Genomic DNA, 27,655 nt, shown 5'->3' with positions numbered 1-27,655 from the left:
CTTGCTTCCGTCCGTTCGTGCGGCCGTACGTCCATTCGTCCGCGCGTGCGTCTGTTATTCCGTGCGTCCGTACGTGCATCCGTCCATCCGCCCGTGCGTTCGTCTCTGCGTTCGTCCGTCCGTGCGTCGATGCGTCAAACACAGACAGACGACGGACGAAGGCGGCCAGTGGATAAAATCCTGCGAAACTTCGGCGCACTCATCATCATTCACTCTGTGGACGTCCTGTGAGGTGGTTACTACATACAGGCATACATACAGGTGACGACCGACCCACGGCTTAAGGAACTTCGCCCCTAAATAGTACGTCAGGCAAGCTATGCTTCGTTTACTACCGGCTTGACCGATGTGTCAAAGGCCACTGCTATGTTTTTTTTTTCTCCGGGACACTAAAGTGGAACAATGACTTGATTTCGATTTGAGGAACTGCACTCGGAGAACTCCAATGCCACATGTTTTGCTCTTATAGCTTCATTACTCGGCGAAAATTGGGGTTGAAGTTTTATTCCTAAATTTCGCGCCGGCATTTCCGAACGTCACGTCATGAATTTCAAACTGAATTTTTTTTCGTATTTTTGTGTCATTGGCTCGATGAAATTTTCAAAATACTTCGTGCGCCATAGATCAGCGGCACCCAGAAAATACAAATGTACTTCATCTTTACTGATCAGAAGCTACGTAAGACCCAGTAGACGCCATCAAAACCTGAAGTCACGGTGTTTGGCGCGGAAATCTCAAGGTGCTGTCTCCACACGCGTATAGTTTGTGTTTCGTGTCGCGGTAAGAGAATTTTGTCGCCGTGAGAGAAGTGTTTTCGGGACTGTGAAATTGTACTTCTCTGATAGTCGGAAAATCGCTTTACTCTTTGGTGCCCCTTTAAAGTCGCCTGAAACGTGAGTATGCCGAGTTTAGCTAAAGTGTTAAAATATCCCTTGGCCTTTAATGTCACATTCGCAGAAAGGTCAGATGTTCGTGTAAAAGTCGACCGAGCGCTTCCAGTTCGCTTATTGTTGTAACTTCTCAAAATATCACTCGGTGCATGCTGAGCGTTAATTAGTCTATCGAACATGAGAAATATGAGCCTTTCAAAATGTACCCTTTGTTTAACTCGTGCGGATGTGTCGTAGAAGTGTGTGTGCGATTGTTCCACTTAGGGAATGTATTCTCTCGAAGCTTCTCCTTTATCAGGGATAGAACCATGACGTCATGAAACGTCACATTAAAGTAGACGCTGTCATGCGACATGTATAATTATTTCGCTGTGAGAAAGTGCGCGCTGACATTCGTTCGCGTAATGACGCAATACGGCGCGCATATTAATTAGGTTGACCGGCCTTTGCGTTCTTTAAACGCTGTGAATGAATATTCTTTCGAATATTTGGGTTGAGCTGAGTTGAATAAACTTTATTTGGCCAGCGGTTGATGCTGTGCCCGGGACTAGGCTGCCAGGAACACATCGTTCGAGGAACATCTTCTGAGGTCCTCGGCCCTGGTCCGCTGGACGGCCCACACCTGGTCTTCGAGGGCCTCGCTGAGAAGGGTGGCTTGACATCGCTCAGCAAGGCGCCCCATTTCTGTGGGTCCCTCGGCTGACGTCATCCTTTCTCGTGGCCTATCTTTATCTCTTTCGTATTGCCAAAGTATATGTGCCATATCGGCTCGTTCATGCGCGCACCACGGGCAGCCAGGCGACGGGTGCAGCGTGGGCCATAAGCGGTGCAGATGGTATGGTAGGAGTTGGTGAACGTGCCCGTCTGCAGCCTTCTCAGGTCCCACCGCCTGCGACCTGTCCAGGCGCACGTGGGGTAGCAGAAATTTCTTCCGGTCTTTCCTATAGTGCTCAGGCACGTCATGGTACGTGGCAGAAATCTCTTCTCCATAGCAGTCGGCGCACGTCTCTGTTGCCTTGCCTCTTTCGCACCAACTTCTTCCACGCGCGTTTACAACTTGTTGGCTGCGGTTAACGCTGATAAAAGCTAACCCGATTTGTTATGTACGAGTTGATTCTTATGAAATAACTGTGACGCGGCGTGCAATAGAGTTTCCAATGGAACGTGTATTAAAACAGAACATGGTTTACATGCATAAGAACGTCGTATCACTAGAACTATTCGTTCGGGAAAACTCTAAGCTAATCCGGATTCTCGGGATATCAGTAGCAATACCGGCCGGGCAACGGGGGGAAAAAGTACTTCGAAAACAATAAACGGAATCAGGAGTTCGTGGGTTCGAATATCACACCAATGGAAACGGTGATTTTCCGTCCACCGTTAATGAGTTCCATTGGAGATACTCGTTGACGCAATACAGTCATAGGCGTAACCAAGAGGTGTGTGTGTGTGTGGGGGGGGGGGGGGGGGGGGGGCTAGGAGATCACCCTTCCCCCATCCCCGAAAATTTTCAATGTCGTTTGCGTATATATACACGCCCACATACAAACGCACGCACGAACATACATAAAGCATGGCTGAACCCCGCCCCACGAAAAAAAAATCTTATTACGCCCCTGACTATTGTTGAAAGCAACCGTTAATGACGTTTAAGGTTCAGGTGGCTCAATTGTCAGTTGGGTTCGTTTAGTTACGTGTAACTTCGAACACACTAGTTTTGAATTTGACCGAGCATGTGTTTTACGGATGCTTTTTACGGAGCATGTTTACCGAGCATGTTTTACCGAGCATGTTTTACGGAGCATGCGTTTTACGGATGCATCTGTTTTACGGATCACGATGGTCGTTGTAGCGTTAACTGCGAGTACACGTATTTCGACTATACGCTTCAGCTATGTACCTCGAGGGCGCGGGTTCGACTCCCGGGAGGCCATAGCGTGCGCATTGCGACGGGTGACGAAGTGCAGGAACACCCGCGTACTTTGAATGTCCAGTTGCACGTTAAGGGGACACAGGGGGGGTTAGCCTGGCAGGGCGATTGCTTTGCCTGAGCGACTCAGTCCATGGAGTTGGGCCTACGGTATATACGTCGCTTAATCCTGTCTCCCGTATATAGAAAGCGTGACAGCATGTTAGTCGCGCTCGCTTTCGCATCAAGCGTATACACATACACTCATTACAAGCACACATACGCAATTAAGCGAACATGCGCGAACATACATAAAGTATGGTGGAACTCCCCGCACCGAAAAAAAATGATTTCTAGCTGCGATGCTCGTACAAGCACATTTTTTTTCCTTTTTTTGTTCTTGCTCCTTTCAAGTGTTCTTCGCTCCTTCAATATTTGCGTTATTCTCCGTTTAATATGCGTCGTCTATGCGTGCCCGTTTGTCAGAAACTGCGTGCAAAGTGTCGTTTGCACTCGTTTTCGAGTCAGGTGAGTCTATCGGCGCATGCTTTGGCACGCGCGTCGTTTAATATGCGAAACGCGACCGGTGGCGTATCGGCCACGTCGACCTTGTTTTATTGCCACTTTCTTTCTTTCTTTCTTCCTTTCTTTCTTTCTTTCTTTCTTTCTTTCTTTCTTTCTTTCTTTCTTTCTTTCTTTCTTTCTTTCTTTCTTTCTTTTATCGTTGACACAAGGCGCGCGCACAGCAGGCTCGTCGCATAAAAACGACGCACTTATTCATTTTTTTTTTTGCCCTCGGAGCTCGTCCAAGCAGCGCCGGCACAATTGGTTCGTTACACAATCCCTTATTCTTCGAGAAAATAAGCGATCATTTTAAAGTTGCTTTGTTTCGCGTCTCTATATACTCTTTGGTTCCACGTTGTATCCGGCATATAGAAAAGTGACGTCAGAGAGAAGCGCAGGTGGTCCGCGAACCTGTTGAATAAGAGTATATAGGCGAGGGTTTCGGGCGTTTCATATTTCGGAGGTGGCAAAGCCATCGTTGCACGCTCTGAGCCGGCGAGCTTGCGTAAATGCGACCGTCTATGTATGGTGCGCCGGTGGCGCGTTTACTTGTGAGCTGCGAAAAAAACTCAATTGGTGTGAAGACCTTTTTTTTTTCTAATGGTTGTCGCTTTCTCACTCGCGGGTCAATTGTGCGCACTGTCATTGTATGTGATATATCTACCTGCGATACAGTAGTGGTGCAGGCTCTTCTCACATTCTGTATGTGATGCGTTGATCTGTTATAGTCCGACGTCGTATCAGCTTGTGAGAACCTTAGTATGCGCGGAACGTGAGACCTCGCGCCTCGGGGCGGGTCAGTGCGTCATAGATATATTCCGTGTGCTTCAACTAGCAATATATAGTCGCCCCTCAGTTAAAACTTCATTGGGTACGCCACCGCCGCTGCGCAAAGCTATATTCCGTGTAATCTTTGATTGAGTATAGGCCCTACCAACCTCAGCCAAAAGGTGGCACCCGTTGTATTAACCACTGAAGGAGCACGAACTGTGATCTTGCGTAACAAAGAAACACGGGCAATCGGATAGAAACAACGTTGCCTTTTTTGTGTGTTCGTGTGTCTTTTATGACTCTGGTTCTTCTGACGCTTCCTTTGTCGTGCTATAACATTGTCGTTGCGATCATGATAATAACCGTCATGGCAGCGTTAATATCTCTGTCTGTAGCCTCATTAAATGATTTAGTCATTCTGGTCGCGCGTCTATATCGCTCTTCGCTTTCTTTCTCGTCTTTATTCTCCCTTCCCTTAGTGCAGGGTATACCAGACCGGTTGCTCCGATTTCTGGTTAACCTCCCTGCCTTTCCCTCATCTTATTTTCTCTCTAGTCATTCTAGTATTTGCGTTGAGCCAAGAGAAATCAGGTGTGCCATGTCAGTGGTAGCAATGCGAGAGAAATATTATCGCGGCTGAGTATGCCACGGAATGCCTATATGACAGGCAGCAGGTGGACAGTTGCAGCGATTCAGTGGATACAGAGGGTTGGGAATCGTCGCCGAAGGCGGGCAGAAAGTTAATTTTGGTGCTAACATTGGGCAAGGATGACATGGGACAATCTCGCACGGGCCTTGTGATTTGGAGTTCATTCGGAGATGTCTTCGTATACGCGCTCCAGGTGTCTTAACAGGCTGATGACGGGGGTATATAGTAACGTACCTAAACTGTAGCTCTTGTGGTTGCAATATAAACGCATTCAGAAGTTTCTCGTGAGGCAATTACGTTTTACCTGTCCTACTTTAAAAATCAAACTGATTTCAGGTATATAGTGTAGTGGCCAGCCGAGGAAAATGAATGGAAAATGTGCGGACCTATAGGCATATAAATTCCACAATGTAAATTTTGTATTGAAACGTATATGTAAGTTCTGCAGACAAAACGTTTTTTTTTTTGCGGAAGTAGAGTGCAAACTGTAAGATGCATAAATCATTGATTGCGCAAAGTGCGCACGGTGTATGTTTCTTCGTTTCTTCTCTTACATAGCTCTTAGGACATTTTCCTTCATTTGGTTTTCCGTGGTTCTTACATTCAAACGAGCCATGCACCTTCAAGCATTAGTCTGTAGACAGGAGGTCCGTTCGATTCACCTGCACCGGTCGGAACCGGTTCACGGCTGTGCACGCGAAGTTCAGAAATTGTGCAGCGTGAGTTCAGCGGTGCAGGCAGAGCACGACACCCGAAACAAATGACGATGTGCCGACAAGGTGTTGGCCTTATTTCTTTTCGGTTAATTTACGCCGTTCATCAGACACTGACCTATGGCGAAACGCACATGCGGACAGTTTATGAGGCGCAAACATCTTGAAAATACACAGCGCGTTTGTAGAGGCAGGTACGGCGCTTAAGCCACCTACGTCTAAGTGCTGCGTCGTCTGCTCAGCTGCACGCGCGGCTGCACCAAGCCGGCACCGTCAGCGAAGGAGGTGCAGGAAAATAATGAACCGGTGCTGCACCTCTTCTGCACCTTTCGAAACGAATGGCAGGGTTCAGCGGTCGTCAATGCTGCACCGCGAAAACGAATGGCAAGGTGCAGCACCTCGTGAACTGGTTCACGTGGTGCAGGCGAATCGAACGGACCTAGGATATAGTATATCAAATATCGAAGGCTGCGGCAGCGGAGGTATTCATTTAAGCTGGTAGTTTATTTGCACCAGTGGAACAAAAGGAAAAAAAGAAACCCGTGCATCGGTATTCTGTGTAACATGTCTTAAAAACTGCGTTCCGTTCACAGGCGATGACTCACATTAGTACAAATTGATATTTTATGATAGATTGAGTGGTACACTACACTGGTAATGTTCAGACGCACGTTCTTCCTTTCTGCCTCGCACGTGCGAGCTTTCTGAGGTTCACCTTGCTTTAGAAAAGTTCAGTGAAGACCGGCGTCAAAGTGAATGTCGAAAGTTCTGGTGTGACGCACGACAGGTTTGCCATAGTCCACTTTTCCGTGTCGCTATCCTTCTCAGTGCACGCTGCCGGCCATATCGTACGGGAGACACCAGGATAAAGAAAATAAATTTGCACTCATTTATTGTATGTGACGCTGCCATAACTGTGCGCACAAAGTGGTAATGGGAAGAGAGATATACCCCCCCCCCCCGAACCTGCCAATATGTAATAGTCCAGTGGAGGCGCCATGTCTTACCCATATACTTTTGCTCATCTTGCATTTCGAGACCCCTGATGTTGCTTTCCTAAATCCCTGACGTTGCCTTCTGAGACGTCTGATATGTCGCATTCAGAGAACTGTTTGCCTTCGAGTTTTACTTTACTCTCGCAAAGCCCGAGACCAATGACAGGCCATTGCGAGTAGCACGTCATCGCTTATTTTTTTTTTTCGTTTTCGTATTCATTTCGAAGTTTATTTTTTTTTTCAAACTCGACCCCCGGGGGATTAATTGAATGGAATTAATTACGGTTCTTGCGAGAGCAGACAATGCATCTAAATCGATAATCATTGCATTCAGACACGTAGAACGACGGGCGCTAAGACAAATGTGTACTGACTACGTAAGCACACATTCAACACGCAGTGTTTTCGCTTTCGTTGGGTAGAGAGAAGAGGGGGGTGGCCCCACTGGAGCCGCCCCCTCAATTAAATGTCACATAGTCGTGCCTGTGCCTATATGTCACGAACGTGTTTTGGGAGTTGCAGAATCGACTCGGGAAAACAATACACGATGATCAAAAGAAGCGTTCCTGTTGGTGTCTACGTTGGACGGCTGCTGTGTCACAGCAGCCGTCATGTACTGTACAAACAACTGGCCGATATTTTACGTTTGCCCCGCCGTGGTGGTCTATAGTGGCTGAAATACTCGGCTGCTGACCCGCAGGTCGCGGGATCGAATCCCGGCTGCGGCGGCTGCATTTCCGACGGAGGCGGAAATGTTGTATATAGGCCCGTGTGCTCAGATTTAGGTGCACTTTAAAGAACACCAGGTGGTCGAAATTTCCGGAACCCTCCGCTACGGCGTCTCTCGTAGTCATATGGTGGTTTTGGGACGTTAAACCCCACGGCATATCAATCAATATTTTACGTTTAATGAACTCACACCCATTATTGTGAACTACGGCACATGTCGCTGGTTGAAGCTCGACGCGCTGCAGCTCCCGTAGACACTGATACTTGAGTTCTCTTTAGCAAGTATATTGTGGGAAACTCCATTGGCCGAGAGAAAAAAAAAAGAAAAAGATAGATTTCGTAGACACTGATACTAGAGTCCCCTCTAGCAAAGTATATTGTAGGAAACTCCATTGGCCGAGAGAAAAAAAAAAAGAAAAAGATAGATTTCGCCTATGCGACTTCGCCTAAGGGACCCTGTGAGCTTTTTTTTTGTTTATTGTACTGCAGTGTTGACACGTGTTTGTCTGTACACGCTGCTTGCGTCGAACACAGATAACGCCGCCGACGCTGCCGTGTGGGCACGGATATCTCCCCCCCCCCCCCAAAAAAAAAAAAGAAGCAGAGACTGCTGCGGCCAAGCCGACGTATATACTATACCGGCTGTTGTTTATTTTGAAAACAGTGCGACGCGGGCTCTCGCTGAAGAGGCGATCGACGAACCGCCTTCTATAGCACAACGTGTGCGAGGCCTGTCGTATACCCTCCGCCCCTTTATCTATACACACGGAGCGCTTGGGTCACGTCAACGTAAACACAGTCGGGGCGAGCGGTGTCAGATTGCGCGCCGCATTCACAATGACTGGTATTTTTTCTTTACTATAGGCGTGTGCATGGCTTGGCTATTTCGCTATACAGAGAGAGATATAGGGTGCGTTGCAATACTCACCGTAGACGGCTAAATAGACAGCCAAATGGACGGCGGCCGTCTTGAGTCCCGTTCCGATTCTCACGTAACCGGCAAAATAGACAGCTCCGAGAAGACTGCATCGTAGACAAATACGATGCAGGCTACTTTGCTGTCTAAACAAGATGGCGGCTCTGCGAATCGCTCGGATAGATCAAATCTCGCCGGAATGGTCGTCTGCACACAAGCAGACGCTTCTCCAGACGCTCAATGTGAGTAACGCTTATTTGTTTTTGATTTCAACACGAAGTAAGCCAGAAAATACAACTTTTACGTTTTTTTATTTTAGCTTTTTCTTCTCGACGCGAGGTGGCGCATCGTCGCGTAAAAGCCGTCCAGACGTGTACCGATTCTCGGACAGCATGAGCTCGGTGCTGTCTTCTAAGCAGTCTGCGTAGACTGTCCACGTGCTGTCTAAGAATTGGAACACAGCCATATAGGACATGACGACGGAGGGGAGTGAGCTCAAGCAGAATTATACCATCCCGTCTGCTGCCCGCTCTAAGGGGAAAGGGAAAGAAATACGGACTGTGTTGTAGCCGCGAGTGACCAGCTGCAGGTGGAGTGGCAAGCAATGTAAAGTGTTTATTAGTGCGTGAGTGCCGAACCGGAAAAGGACACAAAGCGCATGGATCATAGCGCTGATTGGCGATGAACCCCGAGCTATCAGCGTGACGTCACACGTGCTTCGCATGAAATTACACGTTGAAGAGTCACGGAGATGTGAGCAGGCGCACGAAAACGATCGAGCTAACAAATAAATTGCAGAAAAGGTGTGGAGCAGGAGTGTTATCACCTATCGGATGGGCCAGTGCTATGCATATATATATATATATATATATATATATATATATATATATATATATATATATATATATATATATATATATATATATATATATATATATATATATATATATATATAGCTCGATAAGGCCCTAATCGATCTTCGGTCCGACGAGAGTACATGTGTGTTATTAATAGAGCACTGAATGTTCAGACAGCGGCCTGTCGTCTGGGTGGGCTGCTAGTTCTACCATGATACACCAGGTGGGAGGAGAGGGGGGGTGTTCTTCCAGAGTGTATGAATGATATTTACACACCGGACATTTTCAGAAATTTTTATTTAGGAGCGGACACTTGTAGATAGGGGCGTAGAGGGGGGGGGGGATATTAAGGTTGAGAATATCAAGTTTTCAAACTTTGCCTTTCTGACAGACGTGTACATTTTTTATTTCTTGCTGCGCATATCTGGCATTATGACGGTCACGCAGATCGGCAGCGAGGACACTAGTGTTGCAGTATACTGGTACTGAAGTTGGCGATCTTCGAAACCACCAAGGACACCTGTTTAGATTTCTTCATACGTAACCAGGTGGCCAGAGGCATGGTTCGCTGGCGTTGCATGCACACTTCCTATTTATTGGTTCGGCAGGCGAGCATGAGATGTCGCACTGGGAGTGGCGGGTGGTCTATAGAAAGTGGTGGATAGTGAACCACGGGAGTGGAAGGCTCTGCCACCGCCGCCCACTATATAGTGCGAACCCTGGGTACATTGTCCAGCGCAGACGGCAGTATTCCTGGGCACTTACTCAGAGATTCACGAAGTTTGAAGAATGATTCGCTCAGTGAACATTTTGTGCGTAAAATGTTTTCGCGCCTTTTCTGGACCTAGTGAAGAAAGCGCCGCTAAGCGACGTATACAGCTGGCCCAGTTGCAGTAGTGGCGCACGCACGCATAGTTTTGGGAAATTAGTTAATGTAAAGCCCATGGTCAATGCGTTCGCCGACTAGAAGTGCCACGCCATACGCGTCTTTTAAACGCCGATACGAGTAGAGGTCATATAGAAGGGAAAGACCTCACTGAGAAATTCGTGGCAGAAGTCACTCGGAATTGACGTCTTCTAGAAGTCTTGAGGAAACTTGTAAGGTATAGCTTCCTGGTCGTCTACACAATGTCGATTTGACATTTTCAGACTGCTGCAGAGTCGCACATTCGATGTATATATTTTACGTTTAAACACTTCCGCATGCGTGTAGGGGACGAGTAAAACGGCGAAGGTGTACGAAGAGACAGCTTCCGTCCCCCGAAAGTCCCTAGAGATTTTTTTCGCTTTTAGAAAGAAAGCAAGAAAACAATCTCAGGGACTTCGCGTTCTCCGTGCCGGGAATCGGACCGTGATCGCGCTCTTGCCGCGCCGAACATCGGTTGCTGTACCGTCAACGACCGCGACGCGTTAATATCCAGGCAATGAATGTCAAACGTTGCAGTGTGAAGTGACAAGTGAGCTCGATAAGAAGACCACATTGGCGCGCCGGAAGCGGCTGACAGACGACAAGAGCACGATCCAGAACGCGTTAGTGATCAGAAAATGGTGCATGCAAATAGGCGTGTCACCGGCGCATCTCCGAGGGCCCAATCAACATACATGCACTAACCAGCACTGTTTCCTGTGAATGTATAATACTGGTAATAGTAGCGCTGCTACCTGCGAATCTGGCCGAAGAGGTAGCTGACTTGCTATGGCAAAGGGGCTGGCGAATTTTGCCCACGCTGGAACGATTACAGCGTTGGGGGGTAGTGCAGTCCGCCAGGTGCCCCAACTGCGGAAACACGGAGACCGCGACGCACGCGGTCTCAGCCTGCGTGGTGGCAAGAACATTTTGGCAGCTAATTCACAGAACCATGCCCAGCCTGCGTGTCGCTCACTATTACGCGGGAGACCGTTGCCCCCGGGGTAGGTTTGGCCGATTAGTGATCGCCGCTGGCGAGTTTGTGCTCTGGCGTAATCGCTGCAGGGCGGCTGTCCGACGGCAACGCCTGCGGCTACAGTGGCCGCTGTTATCTCAGTTTAGAGAGACACTTGTGTGCTTCCTAGAGGCGCAACTAGCAGCTCACGGGGAAATAGAATTCTTGAGACATTGGTCTTGCCCTTTTTTTGGGAGTGACAGGAGATAAGATCAAGCTCTCTGTTAGATTTCCCGACTGTCAAATTGTTTAAGAGATTACCATGTCGGTGTTGTTTGTGGGTTCATTTTCCTTTGCGGTGTGTTTTTTCTTCCTTTTTCTTTTTTTTCTCTTTGGCACAAGCTAACATTGTTAAGTCGCATGGAAACGTGTCTGTTGTACAAGCTTGAGTGTTATAGGAAATAAGCAAGTTCCATCACGTAGTATGTGTTGAATTGTCATTAGATCCACTTTTGTATGTGCAAAGATATTGACCACTAGTGCTGTAATTGTCTCGTGTTTGAAGTAAATAAAACTTTTCTCAATCTGGCCGAAGAACTATATATAGTTATGCCGAGAGAAGAGGTTTTACTCTGTCGCTGGTCTACGCGATTCATTACTGTAAAAAAAAAAGTTCTCCCTTATTGAGGAGGTGGGCTAGAGCTTGTACCACTGTGAAATTACAGTGAGTATTTTCATTTTCTTCATTAAAAACGTGTCTTTTTTTGTGCAATATTGTTCTTGAGCACGAGAGCAAACTGTCCTCACGGGTAAATGCAAAAACATCACTTTACACTGTGGATGACCTGCCCTTGTTTGTTCATATAGCCTTACTGTTTATGTAAGTTTAATCATCTCCATGTTCATGAATGTCCCGTCCTTGTTGTAAAATTTTTGCATTGTACATCAGTGCATGCGCAAATAAGTTATTTCCGCTGTATGTAACAGCTTGCACTGTACATACACATGATCAGCATCGTCCATCTTTCTGTGTGCACATAAGCTTTGTAAGACATGTCTGGAAATAAAATTATCCTAAACCCTTTTGCTCTCCCATAGTAGAATGCCACGAACTTTCTTTTAGACGCACAGCTATATTAGGAACGACTGTTGCCATTCCTTAGTAGAGTACCAAGTACGCAAAATCGTTAAACATTTTTTAAACACACAAACTTCACCGAAAAAGGCGCTGCACCTCATATTGCGCGTAGTATTCCTAGCGGCCGTTTGATCGCTGTGGGGCGTCTTCGTCACCAGAATCCATAGAAGACGAGGATGCGACAGATAAGAAAGTAGGTGAACTTGATTGATATGTCAGGTTTAACGTCCCAAAACCACCATATGATTACGACAGGCGCCCTAGTGGAGGGCTCCGGAAATTTCGACCACCTGCGGGATTCTTTAACGTGCACCCAAATCTGCGCACACGGGCATAGAGCATTTCCGCTTCCATCGGAAACGCAGCCGCCGCAGCCGCGATTCGATCCCGCGACCTGCGGATCAGCAGCCGAGTACGTTAGCCGCAGGGCCACCGCGGCGGGGCATGAGGCGACCTTGTACCTCGTACAAGAAACAAGCCGAACCAGAGCCGCGTGACGTGTACTCGCATGGCGGCTGCCGAGCAAAAGAACCAACGTACTCCTCAATAGCTACTATATACACTCGCGGACATCTTTTCTCGGCAATGAAGGACAGTGATGCCAACCTAAAGCAACGTCATATCCCTAGATTGACCCTCGAGAATTCTCCAGATCACAAGGAAAATTTCCAGATTATTTTTAATGTCATTATGCAGGCTAATGCACTCTTGACTAAGTATTAAGACAGTGTGCTGTAAGACCAAGTCCTTCTGAATCCTGCGAAAAAGTGAACATAACCGTACTAGGCATCTTTAAGGCCATTTTTTCTACATATTCCGCGGAGTTGCGTATAAAGTGCTCGTAGATGGCACTAGTTGCCACACATATTTGGGGTGCTATTCCGGACATTGTCGAATTCCGCCGTGTTGGCAGATTCCGCCATTGATCGATGGTAATTGGCCAAGTGAGCTGCTGCGACCTCTCTGATTGGCTTAAAATGCCGCCGTCACGAAATTGGACAATATGGCGGAATTATACGGTGTCCAGAAAGAGAACCCTTGTCTGTCAAGTTCACTTTGCACGTACATTGAAGGCATGGATGTGACCGTTCGGGTCAACTTCAAGTCTGTAGCAAGTTGTTTGTACCTGCAATTCATGAGGTGGTGGTCTGTTTGTATAGTTATCCAGATATGTGTTCGCTGTTGCATTCTTGTCAGTAGGTGTGCGTGGGTCCCTTTTAACTGGCTGATAGCTATACGCCTTTCGTCTGTACTTTCAGTCGGCTCCCCGTTCCGCCAAAAAATTTTCGGCTCATTTGCGCCCACATGTGATGGTCACGACAGAAAGACTCAAAACACCCGGGGAAGTCTTTCTGTCTCTTTTCATCACTTCGATTCCGCAATGTTGACATTGCTCGGCGAAGGCGCGGATTTAGCGAGAACACGTGTTTATGTGAACCAGAAAACAAAAGTCATCTTTGTTTCACAGATCAGCAGTCACTCAAGGCGCTCATGATTTCCGCGTGCATCGCTAACTCTTACGACAACCGAGTTTAACATCCCCCAGTATTCGCCGTGTAATAATCTCGCGCTACAGAACTGCTGACCTCTTCACTTGAGCCAGCAGAACACACGCACATTATCCTAAATGAAAAGAGCGTCAAATAGTTAAAGTTCTCGTTCTTGTTCAGCCTTCTTAGTTGAAAGTGTGTGATTGCAATGTTATGCCTTTATCAGTTCACGGAATGTAACATCTTCAGAGCCCTACGGAAATTCCTAGATTCAACAACAACAACAACAACAACAACAACAACAACAACAACAACAACAACAACAACAACAACAACAACAACAACAACAACAACTACAACAACAAAAGGCGCCAAATCTCTGGAAGAGGTTCTCTTCTGAATTTGGAAGTTCAGTAACTTTTGTTTTGCGAGCGTTGATCTTCCTATTTGCATTAATCCCGGGAAAATACGAAGAAAACCTTGCAACCTAGAACGACGTTTGTGGAATTCGGGCACAAGGCTTCTTTAAGAAACATTCGTTTAACGAAATTGTCGTAGACATTTCGTGGACATGCATTCGTCGATAGAAAGTGCTACGCTTTGGGTCTGTGAACTGCCGATGCATACGAGTCATGTATGTTAAAGATGTCATTGGAAAACAGGTAACAGTCGTCACTGAAAAAAAAAAAAAACGTTTATCACACGTCACGGAGAAACGTTTACAGCACGACCCTGTCGACACAACGTCGGTATGACATGACGATAGTTATAGCGCGAGAACAAAACGACGACACAGAGACAAAAAGGACACGAAAGACATAAGCGCTGTGTCCTTCTTGTCCTTCGTGTCCTTCTTGTCTCTGTGTCGTCGTTTTGTTCTTGCGCTGTAACTATCGTCATGCTATACCAACTAGCCCAAGCTGCCACACTTCTAAGTCGGTATGACGTCTTACAGACTGAGTGAATGAGATGGCACGTTCAAGGTAGATATGGTACTACATCTCGATGCATGGTATAGTCGGCACATTTTGCTGCGTATTGCCAATAAGAAAGACAGTCCTACCCAGGCCGGTTTGTGGCATTGTTTGTTTTGTCTGGGTATACCCTGTCAAGCGTATACCTTGCGTGAATACGAATTTCAAGTTCACCCAAGTTCAAGTCTCGTTCGCATTTAAACTCTTTTTACGCGTGCGTAGGCTGTTTGGGGTGGCGCGTAAATACGCAAACGTATGTATACTCAGTGAGAAAGTGGTTCGATGGAAAAAAAAAAAAAACTGGCACCTCAAGAGATTTATCGCGCGCTGTTCTGAAAAACCAGCTTTCTCGACTATGGCGAACGATAGCGACCTCGTACGCGGCGCCTGTTTCCTCTTTTATCAGACGAGAAAGCAGTCGCCATGGTCTACCTCCTTATCAGTGATAAAAAAAAAGGAGTCTCCGCGCTCTTCGTCTGTCCTTTTATCGCCCTCTCTCTGCTCTAACGCCTATATGTGTGGTGCTGTAGATGTCCCAGGTATATCCTGCTCGTACAAAACCTCGCTGTAGGCCGCTCCTGCTTACGAATGCTCTTCCGAGCACGCCGCTTCTGTGTCAGCTGCTGACGTGAGGATGGGTCAGCGCGACCGAACCAATTCCAAGAATGAAACGTCTACCCGATCTCACAGCTAGGTAGGGTGTCCTGAGGGCGGTAACAGACAGCTCTACATAGACGCTTGGGACGGTGACAGAACGGCAGACGGTGCGTTGAACGGCCGAATCTCGTTTCTGTTGTCCTTTTAGGTGCTGCGCGCTGTTACATGCATTGCAATGAACCAACTAGCCCAGCAAGCAACCATATCTTACTTTTATTCATTTCGATTATTTTATTAAATGTGTGCAAGGAGAGATTAGTGCCAATGCGGGGCACCGCCTGCTCCTTGCACAACAATTATCGTCGCGTATAGTAGAAAGCAAACGCAAGTCTATCTATGCAAAGGCACACAGTGCGACACTCTCGCACCTTGTCCAAGTTCTTGAATAGCTGGGAAATTCAATACATGCAGAAGCTTCGCCCAGGCTGCTAACGGAAACACAGAGGTTGCTATGGCCCAGCTTCCTAAGCGGCTTGGTGGTCTAGTCGTTACGATGCTCGTATGCTGACTCGTGGCATCTATTCGCGGCCGCCATATCTCGTAAGCGAAGTGCAATAGAGTCACGTGTATACTTATTTGTGACTGTTAAAGAACGCCAGGTGGTGGTCGGAGTTTCCGGATTTCTCCACTATGGCGTTCCTTACAACATTATCGTAGGTTCGGAACGTAAAACACCGGTCGATCTGTGAGCGTGTCCGTGCGTTGCGCTATATCCGTTCCCTCCTTAATGATGTTGCAGCGGTCAACTGTCGTGTCTAAAACGACGGAGCGTCGCACTCAAAACTGCGGGAGCGACATCTGCAGTCGTAAATAGGCCACATATGAACGTGAGTGGCGCCAAGGATGCACCTGTCTTCCATTTCAGGGGCGAAGCTCCGTAAACGGATACTGACACAAAACTTGTCCTTTACGGTTTTTTTTTTTGCGTCAAATGATAGGTCAAGCACCCGAGAGCGTAGGAAATGTACCGGTAGACCTGAGTGCGTCCTGAAAAAAAAATTAATAACAGTATGCTTTTAAAAGCTAGTTTGGGGTCCTACTGTAACCTGACGTCACCACGTGGGCAGTACGTCCACGCCAAAGTTTTCATGACGCATGCTCGTCCGCGCTGTATCCGCGCGACGCTTCTTCTGTCGGCTGCTTCGTCTGCTGCACGCCGTCAACAACGGACGAACCGCACGACCAGACGGCGCGATCAGACGATTGAGAAGGTGACGCGCAAGCTGCCTTTTGTGTGTGTGTGTGTGTGTGTGTGTGTGTGTGTGTGTGTGTGTGTGTGTGTGTGTGTGTGTGTGTGTGTGTGTGTGCGTGCATTTTGGAGCGTTTGACGCCGTCACAGCTAGCCAGACTGCTGCGTGAAGTCACCAGCATGAATACTGTAGCCGTACGTCAAGCTAGTGTCAATGTCCGTATGTGCGCCGCAAGAAAATTTACTTCAATATCGAAACGAAATAGCGAATCAGCATTTGCTGAGCGTCACATGGGCCGTCTCTGTATGCGCGAGATTTGTATGGCAGAGTAAACTCGCCTCCGAAAAAAAAAGTGTCAGTGACCTTTTAAGGTTGAGAGTTGTCCGTCGGCGTTGTTGGGCGCCGTGGCCGAGCGCATGCAAGGTATACCACATGCGAGGTGTACCACACTATACCCCATGAGGATGACGTCAATTAGGGTAAAGATGACGGCGATGGTGATCACAGCAGAGTTGTGTGCCCACATGCCGTCGACCTTGCAGATGGTCGAGAGCCTGCTGACTTTGCACACGGACCTATACTGAAGCGTCCGTGAACGCAGATCCACATGCACACCCATACGTGCTACGAGCGCGGAAGGACAAAGTGCAGGTTCAGGGGAACCTGAACACACCTCGTCATTGCCGACTTCAGGCTGGATACAATACTACGAAGCAGTAATAACGAAGGCAAAACGGAATTTACTAGTCAACACAAGGCCCCGCCGCGGTGTTCTAGTGGCTAAGGTACTCGGCTGCTGACCCGCAAGTCGCGGGATCGAATCTCCCGGCTGCGGCGGCTGCATTTCCGATGGAGGTGGAAATGTTGTAGGCCCGTGTGCTCAGATTCGGGTGCACGCTGAAGAATCCCAGGTGGTCGAAATTTCCCTGAGCCCCTCCACGACGGCGTCTCTCATAATCATATGGTGGTTTTGGGACGTTAAACACCACAAATCAATCATCAATCAACTCAACACAATATAGCATTTATGACTAATAAACATTGTGTATAAATGTCAACCGCTTTGTCACTCACTTACATGCCTGAGTAATGAATGCGACGGAAGAATAACCCCCGTATTCACAAACGCTCCTCGACTAGACTTTCACCCTTCACTTGACAGAGTTGAGCACTGCGCCGCTGCTCGGCTGAAAGTGGCACTGTGCTACTCAAGAATAGTAGCAAATTTTCACTGATATGCAGTGATTTTCCCTGTCCAGAGATGGCGCTCTCATCGGCTTTCTCAAGTGAAGGTGGAGCGTTGAATGAAGGGGCGTTCTTAGAATACGGGGGTAAGGGTAACATTCCACTGCTTCGCCCACTCATCATCATTCATTTCGTGTATACGCCGTGTTTTTTTTTTTTTCAAATCTTTCATTAATATAGCGGACGAACAGCCACTCTGGTACTGAAAGGGGTTCAACGACTCACACATGCGCTGGCACGAGTGAAATCGTCGGAGAAATTCGCTGGCCGAATTCGCCACGCGTGAAATCGGCTTATGCATGCGCGGGCGCCACCGCTCAAGCCGTGAAACCCCAGGCACCGTTATTCAAGGCACGAGCGACTCGGATTTCGTATACGGTCTCCCTGCCCACGAGGTCCCCCAAATTCCTTCGTTTTGTTTTACCCCACGTCGTAGAATGCCGCGAACGTCTTTTTTTTTTCTTTTCTTGCGGGGTCTCCGAAGCAGCACCCGTAGTAGGTGACGTCATCAACGCGAGATGGCGCCTCTGTAAAGCCTGGTTCGCTTCTTCAGCGCCAAATGCTCACCGCCTTCTTGGATGATGGAAGGACGTGTTCTCGATTGATAACTTCATTGATTGACGTTGTTGATTTTATAGATAGATAGATAGATAGATAGATAGATAGATAGATGGATAGATATATAGATAGATAGATAGATAGATAGATAGATAGATAGATAGATATTAATGAATACTCCTAAGATATTGACCTGGTTTATTGCCTGATTGCTATTTTTGGTGTTCCCACTTTGGATTGCGAAGTTTCAATCACATCATTTGTTCCTTTCTTTTTTCATGTTTTTTTTTGTTTTGAGTTAACTAGTGCTATTTTTGTGTAGTATGCATTCATGACACTTCACAATGTTCGCGCTTTGCGTAGTCTAGTTAAATTTCTTTGTACATTCGCCCCAAGCCGTGGCTCGTTTTCGGACCGGCATTACTCTGTGAATAAATAAATAAATAAATAAATAAATAAATAAATAAATAATAAATAACTATTTTTGGTTGATCATTCCGGCAGAAGACGGTCATCAACATAGGCTTGATTGGAAATATGTTGTGTAGGAATAGGAAGAACAGTTAATTCGGAGGCCGTATAGAATTTGAGGATATCAATTTTGTTTCAGGAATGCCCGTATCTGCGGTAAATAGTCCATTTAGTATTCAAATAGGCATAGAACGTCTGTTCCACTTCACGATGAAAAGGGCCGTTGTGTGCCGTATGATCGTCATATAGATAAGCGCTATAGTAATTTTAGGTGCGGTGCACTTTGAAAGACCACTCGCCAGGTTTGACAATTTTGAATTGAGGAGCGCAATGCATGCACGGGTCATTCAAGGTCACGTCTGCCGGAATTCGGAACGCTATTATATAGTATACGTGTCGCTGGGATGGGTACATTTTTCAAGAAGAACGCTGCTCTCCCTTCTTTTCATGGGCGTGCGCACAGATGGCGTACACGTAGGGACTCTACGTACACCATAGTGTCCTAATAATACACTAGAGGGAACTCTGGCGCTAGTGTCTATGGGAGCTGCAACGCACGGCACTTCAGCGAGCATGGGAATGATTGGGTAGTGCACACATTTGTCTAATCTTCGTACTTCTGGCCTGCTTTGGCTCCGTGTGTGTTGGTGGGGCTTGGAGCTGTTTTCTCACGAAACAAAAAAAAAAAATCAGCAAATGTTCAGCAGTTGCGGCTGATCGCCTTATTTTTTTAGACTTGCCTTTCCAAATCGGGTCACGAAGTTCAAAAGGGTTGAATTTTTCTTTCAAAACAAATACGAAACACAGCAATAAACGAAGCCGCAAGTACGAAGACTAAGCAAATGTGTGTACTACCCATCATTCCCATGGTCGCTGAACGATCGCAGCGAGAGAGTCCCCTCTAGTTAATTTTAGGAAACTGTATGACGTACACGACAGTGGTGTGACGTTGGTACATTAGTACGTAGACGACTGTGCTCTGACGTTGCCAACAGTAGCACGTGACAGGGCAAAAGTGAGAGTCACACGACATGTGTAGTTTGTGTAATTTGTTGCTTGAATAGATGAATAAAACTTGCGATAAATAATCAGACACGTACAAGAAAAGGAATGTGTGCGACTGCGCGTCATTTCTGTTTTTCTTTTTTTCGTCAACAGCGACGGGACGCGGGTCTGATGTGCCTGCGTTTCGCATGCGTTCGTGTCACCGCGGTTAGCGCATCGAGCAGACACCAGCCCCTCATAGAGTTTCCTAAAATTGACTAAAGGGCACTCTGGCGCTGCGATCGTTCAGTGACCATGGGAATGAGAGGTAGTACACACATTTGCCTAGTCTTCGTATACTTGCGGGCGGCGAATCGTACTTGCGGCTCCGTTTATTGCTGGTTATGGCTTTGTTTTGAGGGAAAGAGGGAACCCTTTTGAACTTTGTGAGTCGATTCGAAATGGTAAGCCCAAAAGAATAAGGTGGTGAAGCACAAACGGTGAACATTTGCTTTCTCTTTTCGTTAAAGACAGCTCCAAGCCACACGAACACACACGGAGCCAGAAGCAGGTCAGAAGTACGAAAATTGGACAAATGTGTGTGCTACCCGTCATTCCCATGCTCGCTGAAGCGCCGTGCGTTGCATCCCCCATAGACGCTAGCGCCAAAGTTCCCTCTAGTGTATATTAGGAAACTCTGTGCCAGCCCTGGAAACGGAATTAATGGCCATGCGCGTTAATGGCCAAGGGTTTCGAGCCAGCCTCCTGTCGTCATGGTGTCGCGCCGCTTCAAAATACTGGTTTTTGATATGGATTGCAAAAAAAATCGGGTCTCGTAATGCTGTTCTTCGAATTCACAACTGCCAGCGCCTAACTTGTAGAATTTCTTACGGGGTCTTGTAAGGGGCCCTTCAAAGAGACACCAATGTAAAATAATAATTTATGTCAGAGTGAAAGCTCAATGTACGACAACGTCTAAAACGACAATATTATCAACAGCTGTACCCTATACTTACCGAGAAATCAATCTAAATGTACGAGAACACGTGCGCTGCAGTAAGACATTAAAAAAATGATCCCAATCACGTCAGAATTACCACCAACAATTAATCACTTGTAATCTAACTAGCTGCACTAAATAAAGAACCTTCCGTACACAAAGAGACGTAATGAAATGCTGCTTTTTCGTTTCTGTTTGAGCGAACTGCCGAATCTTAATATGGAGAATGGCGCGAGTGGTTCAACAGTTCCATTTTTCCCAGGTTAAAATGGGCAGATTGTGCCATCTAGCGGAGCCTAGTTGAACTGTACGAGCCTGCGATCCCGGAGGCCATAGCAGAAAGTTGTTGAATAGCCGTCCTTGCTGCTATGGCTCCCGCTACTGTCGCTCTGCTGCGACTAGTGTCGGTGGCCGCTCAGTAAAGCCGAGCAACGTCGTGCACGGCAACAGTGACGTGAAAGGTTACAATTGAGGCGGGGAGTTCGAAGTGTGCTGACGCGATGTGAACTACTAAAACGACAATTATTTCAAAATAAGTATACTTTTTGGCATGAAAGTAGCACTACGAGGTTTCAGGACCGCTATTTCAGCAATCAACATCGACTTAATATTTGCCTTTTGTTTCTCTTTGAGAGCGCACAATGTCCTCCGTCCATAAACCGTCGCCAAAGGTCTACAGCAGACGTAGAGACCGAAACATCTGTCAACGACCAAAAGGTTCACCACAAGGCTGTTAACCAGAACAAACAAAATAAAAGGGCACTACGACTGAAAAACATCGATATTTAACGACCTATCAATGAATGCATATGACAGAAAAAATTCAACAGCAAAAAAAATAAAAGGCTGTTAACCGGAACAAAGTAAAGGCCACGATTCATGATCCGATGCACACTGCTTCGCCCCATCTTCAGCATTCACTTCATAGATACGCGTGTTCTTTTTTTAATTGTGTACAGCTCATTAGCATTTCTGAAGTTCTGATGAGGTGTTCATCTTATGTGCGGGCGACGTGTTGCGTACATCGCCGTTCTCTCGCCCGAAAGGACACCAACGCCGCTGAAGGTAGGGGCGCTATTTATAAACTCGAACGACGTTGTTCATTGGCTCGCTGGCTCCGTTGATCCAATCGACGTCACACCGATTTCTCCATTCTTTATATATACCTGCCGTTGTGTTCTCTCAAAAACTCCTACCCTCCTTAGCTGTTTCTCAAGAACCATCTCGACTGACGTCAATCAAGTTTGAACTTTCGGCTGACGTCACTGATGTCACTCGCTGCGCTCAAGGGTTTGACGACAACCTTGACATTCTAGCTCAGCTATACATTGTTTTGTTTTTTCTTCTTTCGCTATATACGGTCAATAATTCCTGAACACGAAAAAAACCCTAACGTAGGAATTTAACGTGCAAAATAGATGTTTGGCAGTAAGTAAACGTTGGTAAGTCTCTGCGCACGTCCTCCCGCTCGAGTCTTTGACGATTATTAGCACGAAGCTTTAGCCGTGTCGCATTTAGGCATTAAACGTCATATGTCCGGCATTTAATAAGAAGCTTACAGCTAGGGGATTCTTACACCTGGTCTATTATAAAGAGAGATGCGTGCAGTTTAATGAAAGTTGAAAATGACGTGACAAGGCCATTATATATATATATATATATATATATATATATATATATATATATATATATATATATATATATATATATATATATATATGACGGAATCAGTTTAAGCTGCCGGTTACTCGATCCAAATCCCCTTTCGAGGATTCGAGGATAGATAATCCACTTCTCTTTTTCGTCAATTAGCGGTACAAAAGGATCTGTTTTCTGTGTAGCCGATGGACTGTACGAGTCTCGCTGGACTGTAAGATGTATGTCGCCTGACTGATTGCTTTCTTTTCGTGGCACATATTTAAGCTTCTTTATAGATATTTAACTTAAGCAGGTATAGCTCTCTTCTAGCAGTCTGTACTTAGACTTAATGGAGACCCCTAGATCTATTTTATGATTTGATGTATTACTGATGTTGAATGAAATGAATAACAATTGGCTCCTTCTATAAAACATTCTAAAATATTTATATCTTTAAGTGTGTTGCTTTCTCGCGCGAGTTTTACACCATTAACGGTATTATGTTTCTCTTACACATTCTAAATTGGCGGTATTATTTAGTTTTGCACACTTAATGGTGTCATTTTTTCTCTTCATATTTGAATACATCGAACAGCTGAGTAAGTGTAAACCTCTTTGCGTTCGCTATTAAAGTTCACCTCCACTCTCTTTGCTGGACCTGACAAGTTTCCAAACCACGCACAAACAGCCATCGGATGCTGAGCATTTCGACATTTCGCTTTGCGCGTACTGACTTCATGAAGTACAGTTGCTTCACTCTACAAGAGTTGGCTTTTCGAACTCCATACCCTGTGACATCCGTTTCTTGCCATTGAAAAAGTGCTTGAAAGGGAGCTGAAAAAAAGTTCTGTGTACTTGTTCGCCTTGGTTGCTTGAATTTCTTCACACTCACGTGATTTCGTCTTCGATGTGGCAGTGCGTACCGAAAGTAATTAATAAATGTAAGTAAATAAGTTTAAAGGAAAGCGAGGTGCCACCCTTCATGTTTATGGGCATTTGGAATAGTAGCGGCGCGTACGACAATCCATTTACTTTCCATCGTCAAAAAGTCGTACCATGTCCCGTCCTACGACGACTTGAATGCATAATCGATCTTTTCCTGCTCGGTTCATTGCATAACACCCTTACCTCCCCTGCTGTAAACTTTGTGGGCATAAAGTTGTTCTGCATGGCCTCCGGGATCCGATGCACTGGAAACATTTTCGCCTCACGTGTTTTTTTTTTTTCCCTCTTACTGCAGCGCCTCCTTGATCGGCTCACGCTTGATGATGACAATGATGATATCTGGGGTTTAATGTTTCAAAACCGCGATACGATTAATCCCACTTTTGACCCAGCGGCGATGTGACGTTATGTCGTCATTCTGTGTGATGTCGTCATAATACGGCACCCTAACGACGTTGCGATGATGTCACGAAGTTTTGATGCATGTGACGTCGTTGGGTGACGTCACCACTTCATGATGATGAATTGCATCGCTCGTGTAGGCGCTATGGTGACTTGTCCCGTTTCGTGAGGCGCTTTGAGCCGGTTTCACACGCGAGCGACAGAGCGGCTGCAGGACGCGAAAGTTGGTTTCACACATTCGCCGCTTTCGCGCCACGACCGCCGCTCTGGTGCGCATGCGCTCCCCGTCTGACTGCCGAGTCGGAGCGAGTTCCTCCTTGCGCCCGCTTCTCGACTCCGCCCTTGTCGTTTCGCGCTCCCCGCATCACTGCTCCCTTATTGGTCAGACGCTCTGCCGCGAGCAAACTTTTCCCGACTCTGGCGATGTTGATCGCAGCGTCTAGAAGACGATAGTTAAATCGCGAGAACAGAGCGACAATTTCCGACTGTGGCGATGTAGATCGCAGCGTCCAGCAGACGATAGTTAAATCGCGAGAACAGAGCGACAATTTCCAACTGTGGCGATGTAGATCGCAGCGTCTAGCAGGCGATAGTTAAATCGCGAGAACAGAACGACAATTTCCGACTGTGGCGATGTAGATCGCAGCTTCTAGCAGACGATAGTTAAATCGCGAGAACAGAGCGACAATTTCCGACTGTGGCGATGTAGATCGCCGATTCTAGCAGACGATAGTTAAATCGCGAGAACAGAACGACAATTTCCGGCTGTGGCGATGTAGATCGCAGCTTCTAGCAGATGACAGTTAAATCGCGAGAACAGAACGATGACAAAGGGACAAGAAGGGCACGTCTCTTTGTCGTCGTTCTGTTCTCGCGCTATAACTATTGTTATGTCATACCAACTAGCCCTAACGGCCACACGTCTATAGCAGACGCTCTATAAATCCGTTTTAGGCTCGTGCGACGGCTGCCGCTCCGCTTTTGGGTCAAAATCGCTCGCGTGTGAATCAGGCTTAAGGATGTATAGCATGCGTATGCTACCGTTCTCTCGGTGCGTCAGTGTTGCGAGTGCCGGACTACAACTGACAAACTACGAGCAAGAAGATTTCCGAGCGCGTGAGAGCGAGAGATAGTGTTTCCCAACAAGAACTGAGAATAGTTCGCTATAGTAACTCTCAGTCCTTTTACTCCGATGTGTTCACGTTTCACTGAACTTCAAGATATTTGTCGAGAGAGTCTTGAACCGTGAATGATACGAACAGACGACGCAATTTGCTGACCTAGAATGTCAGTTTCAACCCGCCCGTAGAAAAAAAAAGATGAAATGAGCAACTTCAGCCGACTTCGGAATGTCTTTCGCGCCTTCTAAAGAAAGCACACTATTTTCATAACGCTGTATCACTCGGAGCGCAGGCGACGCTTGGTCGCTTTACCCGTTTGGCTAAATCCCACCGTTGATGAAACTCCGCTATCTATATACAGCTTGATCACTCCGTACGGATCAAAGCGAACCGGCGCTGCCCCCGCACGTGCGAATCGCTTCGACGTGCTCACCGTTCGGATTGAGCGAGCTCTGAATTTGACGTTGTCTATTTGTTTGTGCCACACACACACACACACACACACACACACACACACACACACACACACACACACACACACACACACACACGCACGCACACACACACACACACACACACACACACACACACACACACACACACACACACACACACACACACACACACACACACATATATATATATATATATATATATATATATATATATATATATATATATATATATATATATATATATATATATATATATAGTGTGTGTGTGTGTGATCTAACAGACAATCATGCCAAGGAAAGTATAGGGGAAGTTATTAGACCGATATGTAATGTATATGGGAAGAAAGAAAAGTAAGTGAAAAGATAACTTGCCGTGAGCGGGAACCGAACCTGCGACCTTTCGAATAACGCCCGCGAAACGTGAAAAGAAGCCATGACGGACTGCGAGCGCACTGCTATAGCGCTGCTATGGAAACAGTTTTGTCGGTGGTTTCTGAAAGGGCTCTACATCCCAGTGTCCATATTTTGGGGTCTCTAGGTAAGTGAAAAATTAGGTAAACTAGGTAATTAAGAATAATAATTAATTAGAATGGGGAGAAATGAAAAAATAGCCTGAGTACCTGCAGGCTGGTGCGAATAGTACGCGCTTGGTTCGATTAGCCACTGCAAGTGTCTTTCATTTTCAAACTCCTGGCTCAGGGTATGTGGGACACCCTGTTTATATACTGGTATTTGTTTGACCTTTTATCTGATGATCATAATCAAAATAAACAATTACAGTTTTAAAAAATTTGTCTAATAACGCTGTATCACGTTGGCGGCGCGAGAGCTTAGTGTGCCACTCAGTCGCCGTAATACCATCCTCACTAAATCCTTCGCTGCTGCGAAACGGGGATAGTGCTCGGAATCGGGAAGATAAAGGATTTCGCAATATGGGTCTTTTAATAGGATTCCCAGATTACTGAATTTCATTTTTTGGAGCTCTTTGAGAAAGATTCTGTCTTTTTTCTTTTCGTATGGCTCATAGCCGAGTCGTTGAAGCTTTAACGAAAAGACTTACGGTTGGTGCGACTGTTTTGCTTATTGGCAGCGTGTGTAGTATTCGTTACGTTATCCTAACGAAAAAAAAAAGAACGAAAAAGAGAAACTCGCCGGTGCTTTCAAAAAGCTTATTTCGTTCACTGCCTGTTCATGTCACAAGACCTGATTTTTTTTTTCTTTTCCATTTATTGGGCTTCGTTATTACTTAGTTAAATGATACACAAGAACTCTGATGCCGTAATGTGCGTCATGCTTTAAGATTTCCTGCGTTCCATTTTCCGTAATTATTGACCCAGCTTTCTACACTTCATTAATATTAATGCCTGTTTTTTTTTTTCCAAAATGAAGCTCGTAAGGGTAACGTGTAGCGTCTCACGTTCTAAGTGTTGCAATTCGTTGAAATTGCACGATGTCGCACACTGTATCAGCGTTGTGCGTGGCTCGCGCATTTTATTAGGCTCTCGTTCTCTCCGAGTGACATCTGTTGCGTTTTAGTTTGAAAAAAAAAACACGAAAAAATACCATTTTAGTTGGGATTTGAACTTAATCTCAGTTATACGGTCGTTGGTTTGTGATGGTACTAACAATGTGGGGCTGTGTGTCAGGATCTGGCTGTCGACAACTCTCTCTTTAGAAGTACTGCTGTAGGCGGCAACTCTAAATCCCCGAGATTGTACGTTAGAAATTGGGCATACCGGTGGCTTAAATCTATCTATCTATCTATCTATCTATCTATCTATCTATCTATCTATCTATCTATCTATCTATCTATCTATCTATCTATCTATCTATCTATCTATCTATCTATCTATCTATCTATCTATCTATCTATCTATCTATCTATCTATCTATCTATCTATCTATCTATCTATCTATCTATCTATCTATCTATCTATCTATCTATCTATCTATCTATCTATGTTCGTGCGTATTCCACTTCGTTCTCAATTACCATAAAACACATACATACATACATACATACATACATACATAAATATTGTGCTTCACTGTACCTTACTCGTATTTGCGAACTAATTAACTAATTATATAGCCACGTATATATATATATATATATATATATATATATATATATATATATATATAATTTCTCCCTCAATACACGAGAGCACGCACGCACCCACACACACACATGCACTTACCATGATGCTGTCAGAGACACTCGTTTTCAGTAACGTGGTAGTTTTTTACGTAAGAGCCCTCCGTATTATGAGTTTATTCCTGCTGTAAGTACGAAAAAACGTGGTAAACATGCAGTCTTCGAGAGGAGCTGGGTCACGCAAACAACGTCAGGAGCAGAGATCTTTGTGACGCGCGCCTTTTTTTTCGAGGAGGGTCACACGTAACGCCCGAGCGGGTGCTGCAGCGGAGCGGGACGTCACTTGTTGTAGCCAGTGTGGCGTGAGGCGAAGGCACCATCGATTTCTACAAACAAGAAGAGGACGAGGCTGCGTCGTTTGTTTATTTGTTTTT

General features: G+C 46.0%; 1 protein-coding gene and 1 pseudogene across 2 annotated transcripts in view; one reads left to right on the top strand and one right to left on the bottom strand.

Annotated features, from left to right (window-relative positions):
- LOC119179282 (extracellular serine/threonine protein CG31145) overlaps positions 1 to 27,655 on the top strand; it is a 281,455-nt gene that overhangs the window by 3,162 nt on the left and 250,638 nt on the right. The window lies entirely within an intron of this gene.
- Positions 4,189 to 4,260, bottom strand: LOC142767975 (U4 spliceosomal RNA; annotated as a pseudogene).

This window comes from Rhipicephalus microplus, chromosome 7 (assembly GCF_043290135.1).
Source record: "Rhipicephalus microplus isolate Deutch F79 chromosome 7, USDA_Rmic, whole genome shotgun sequence".
Lineage (NCBI taxonomy): Eukaryota > Metazoa > Arthropoda > Arachnida > Ixodida > Ixodidae > Rhipicephalus > Rhipicephalus microplus.
Note: the sequence above shows the minus strand (reverse complement) of the source record. Positions and strands in the feature narration are given on the sequence as shown.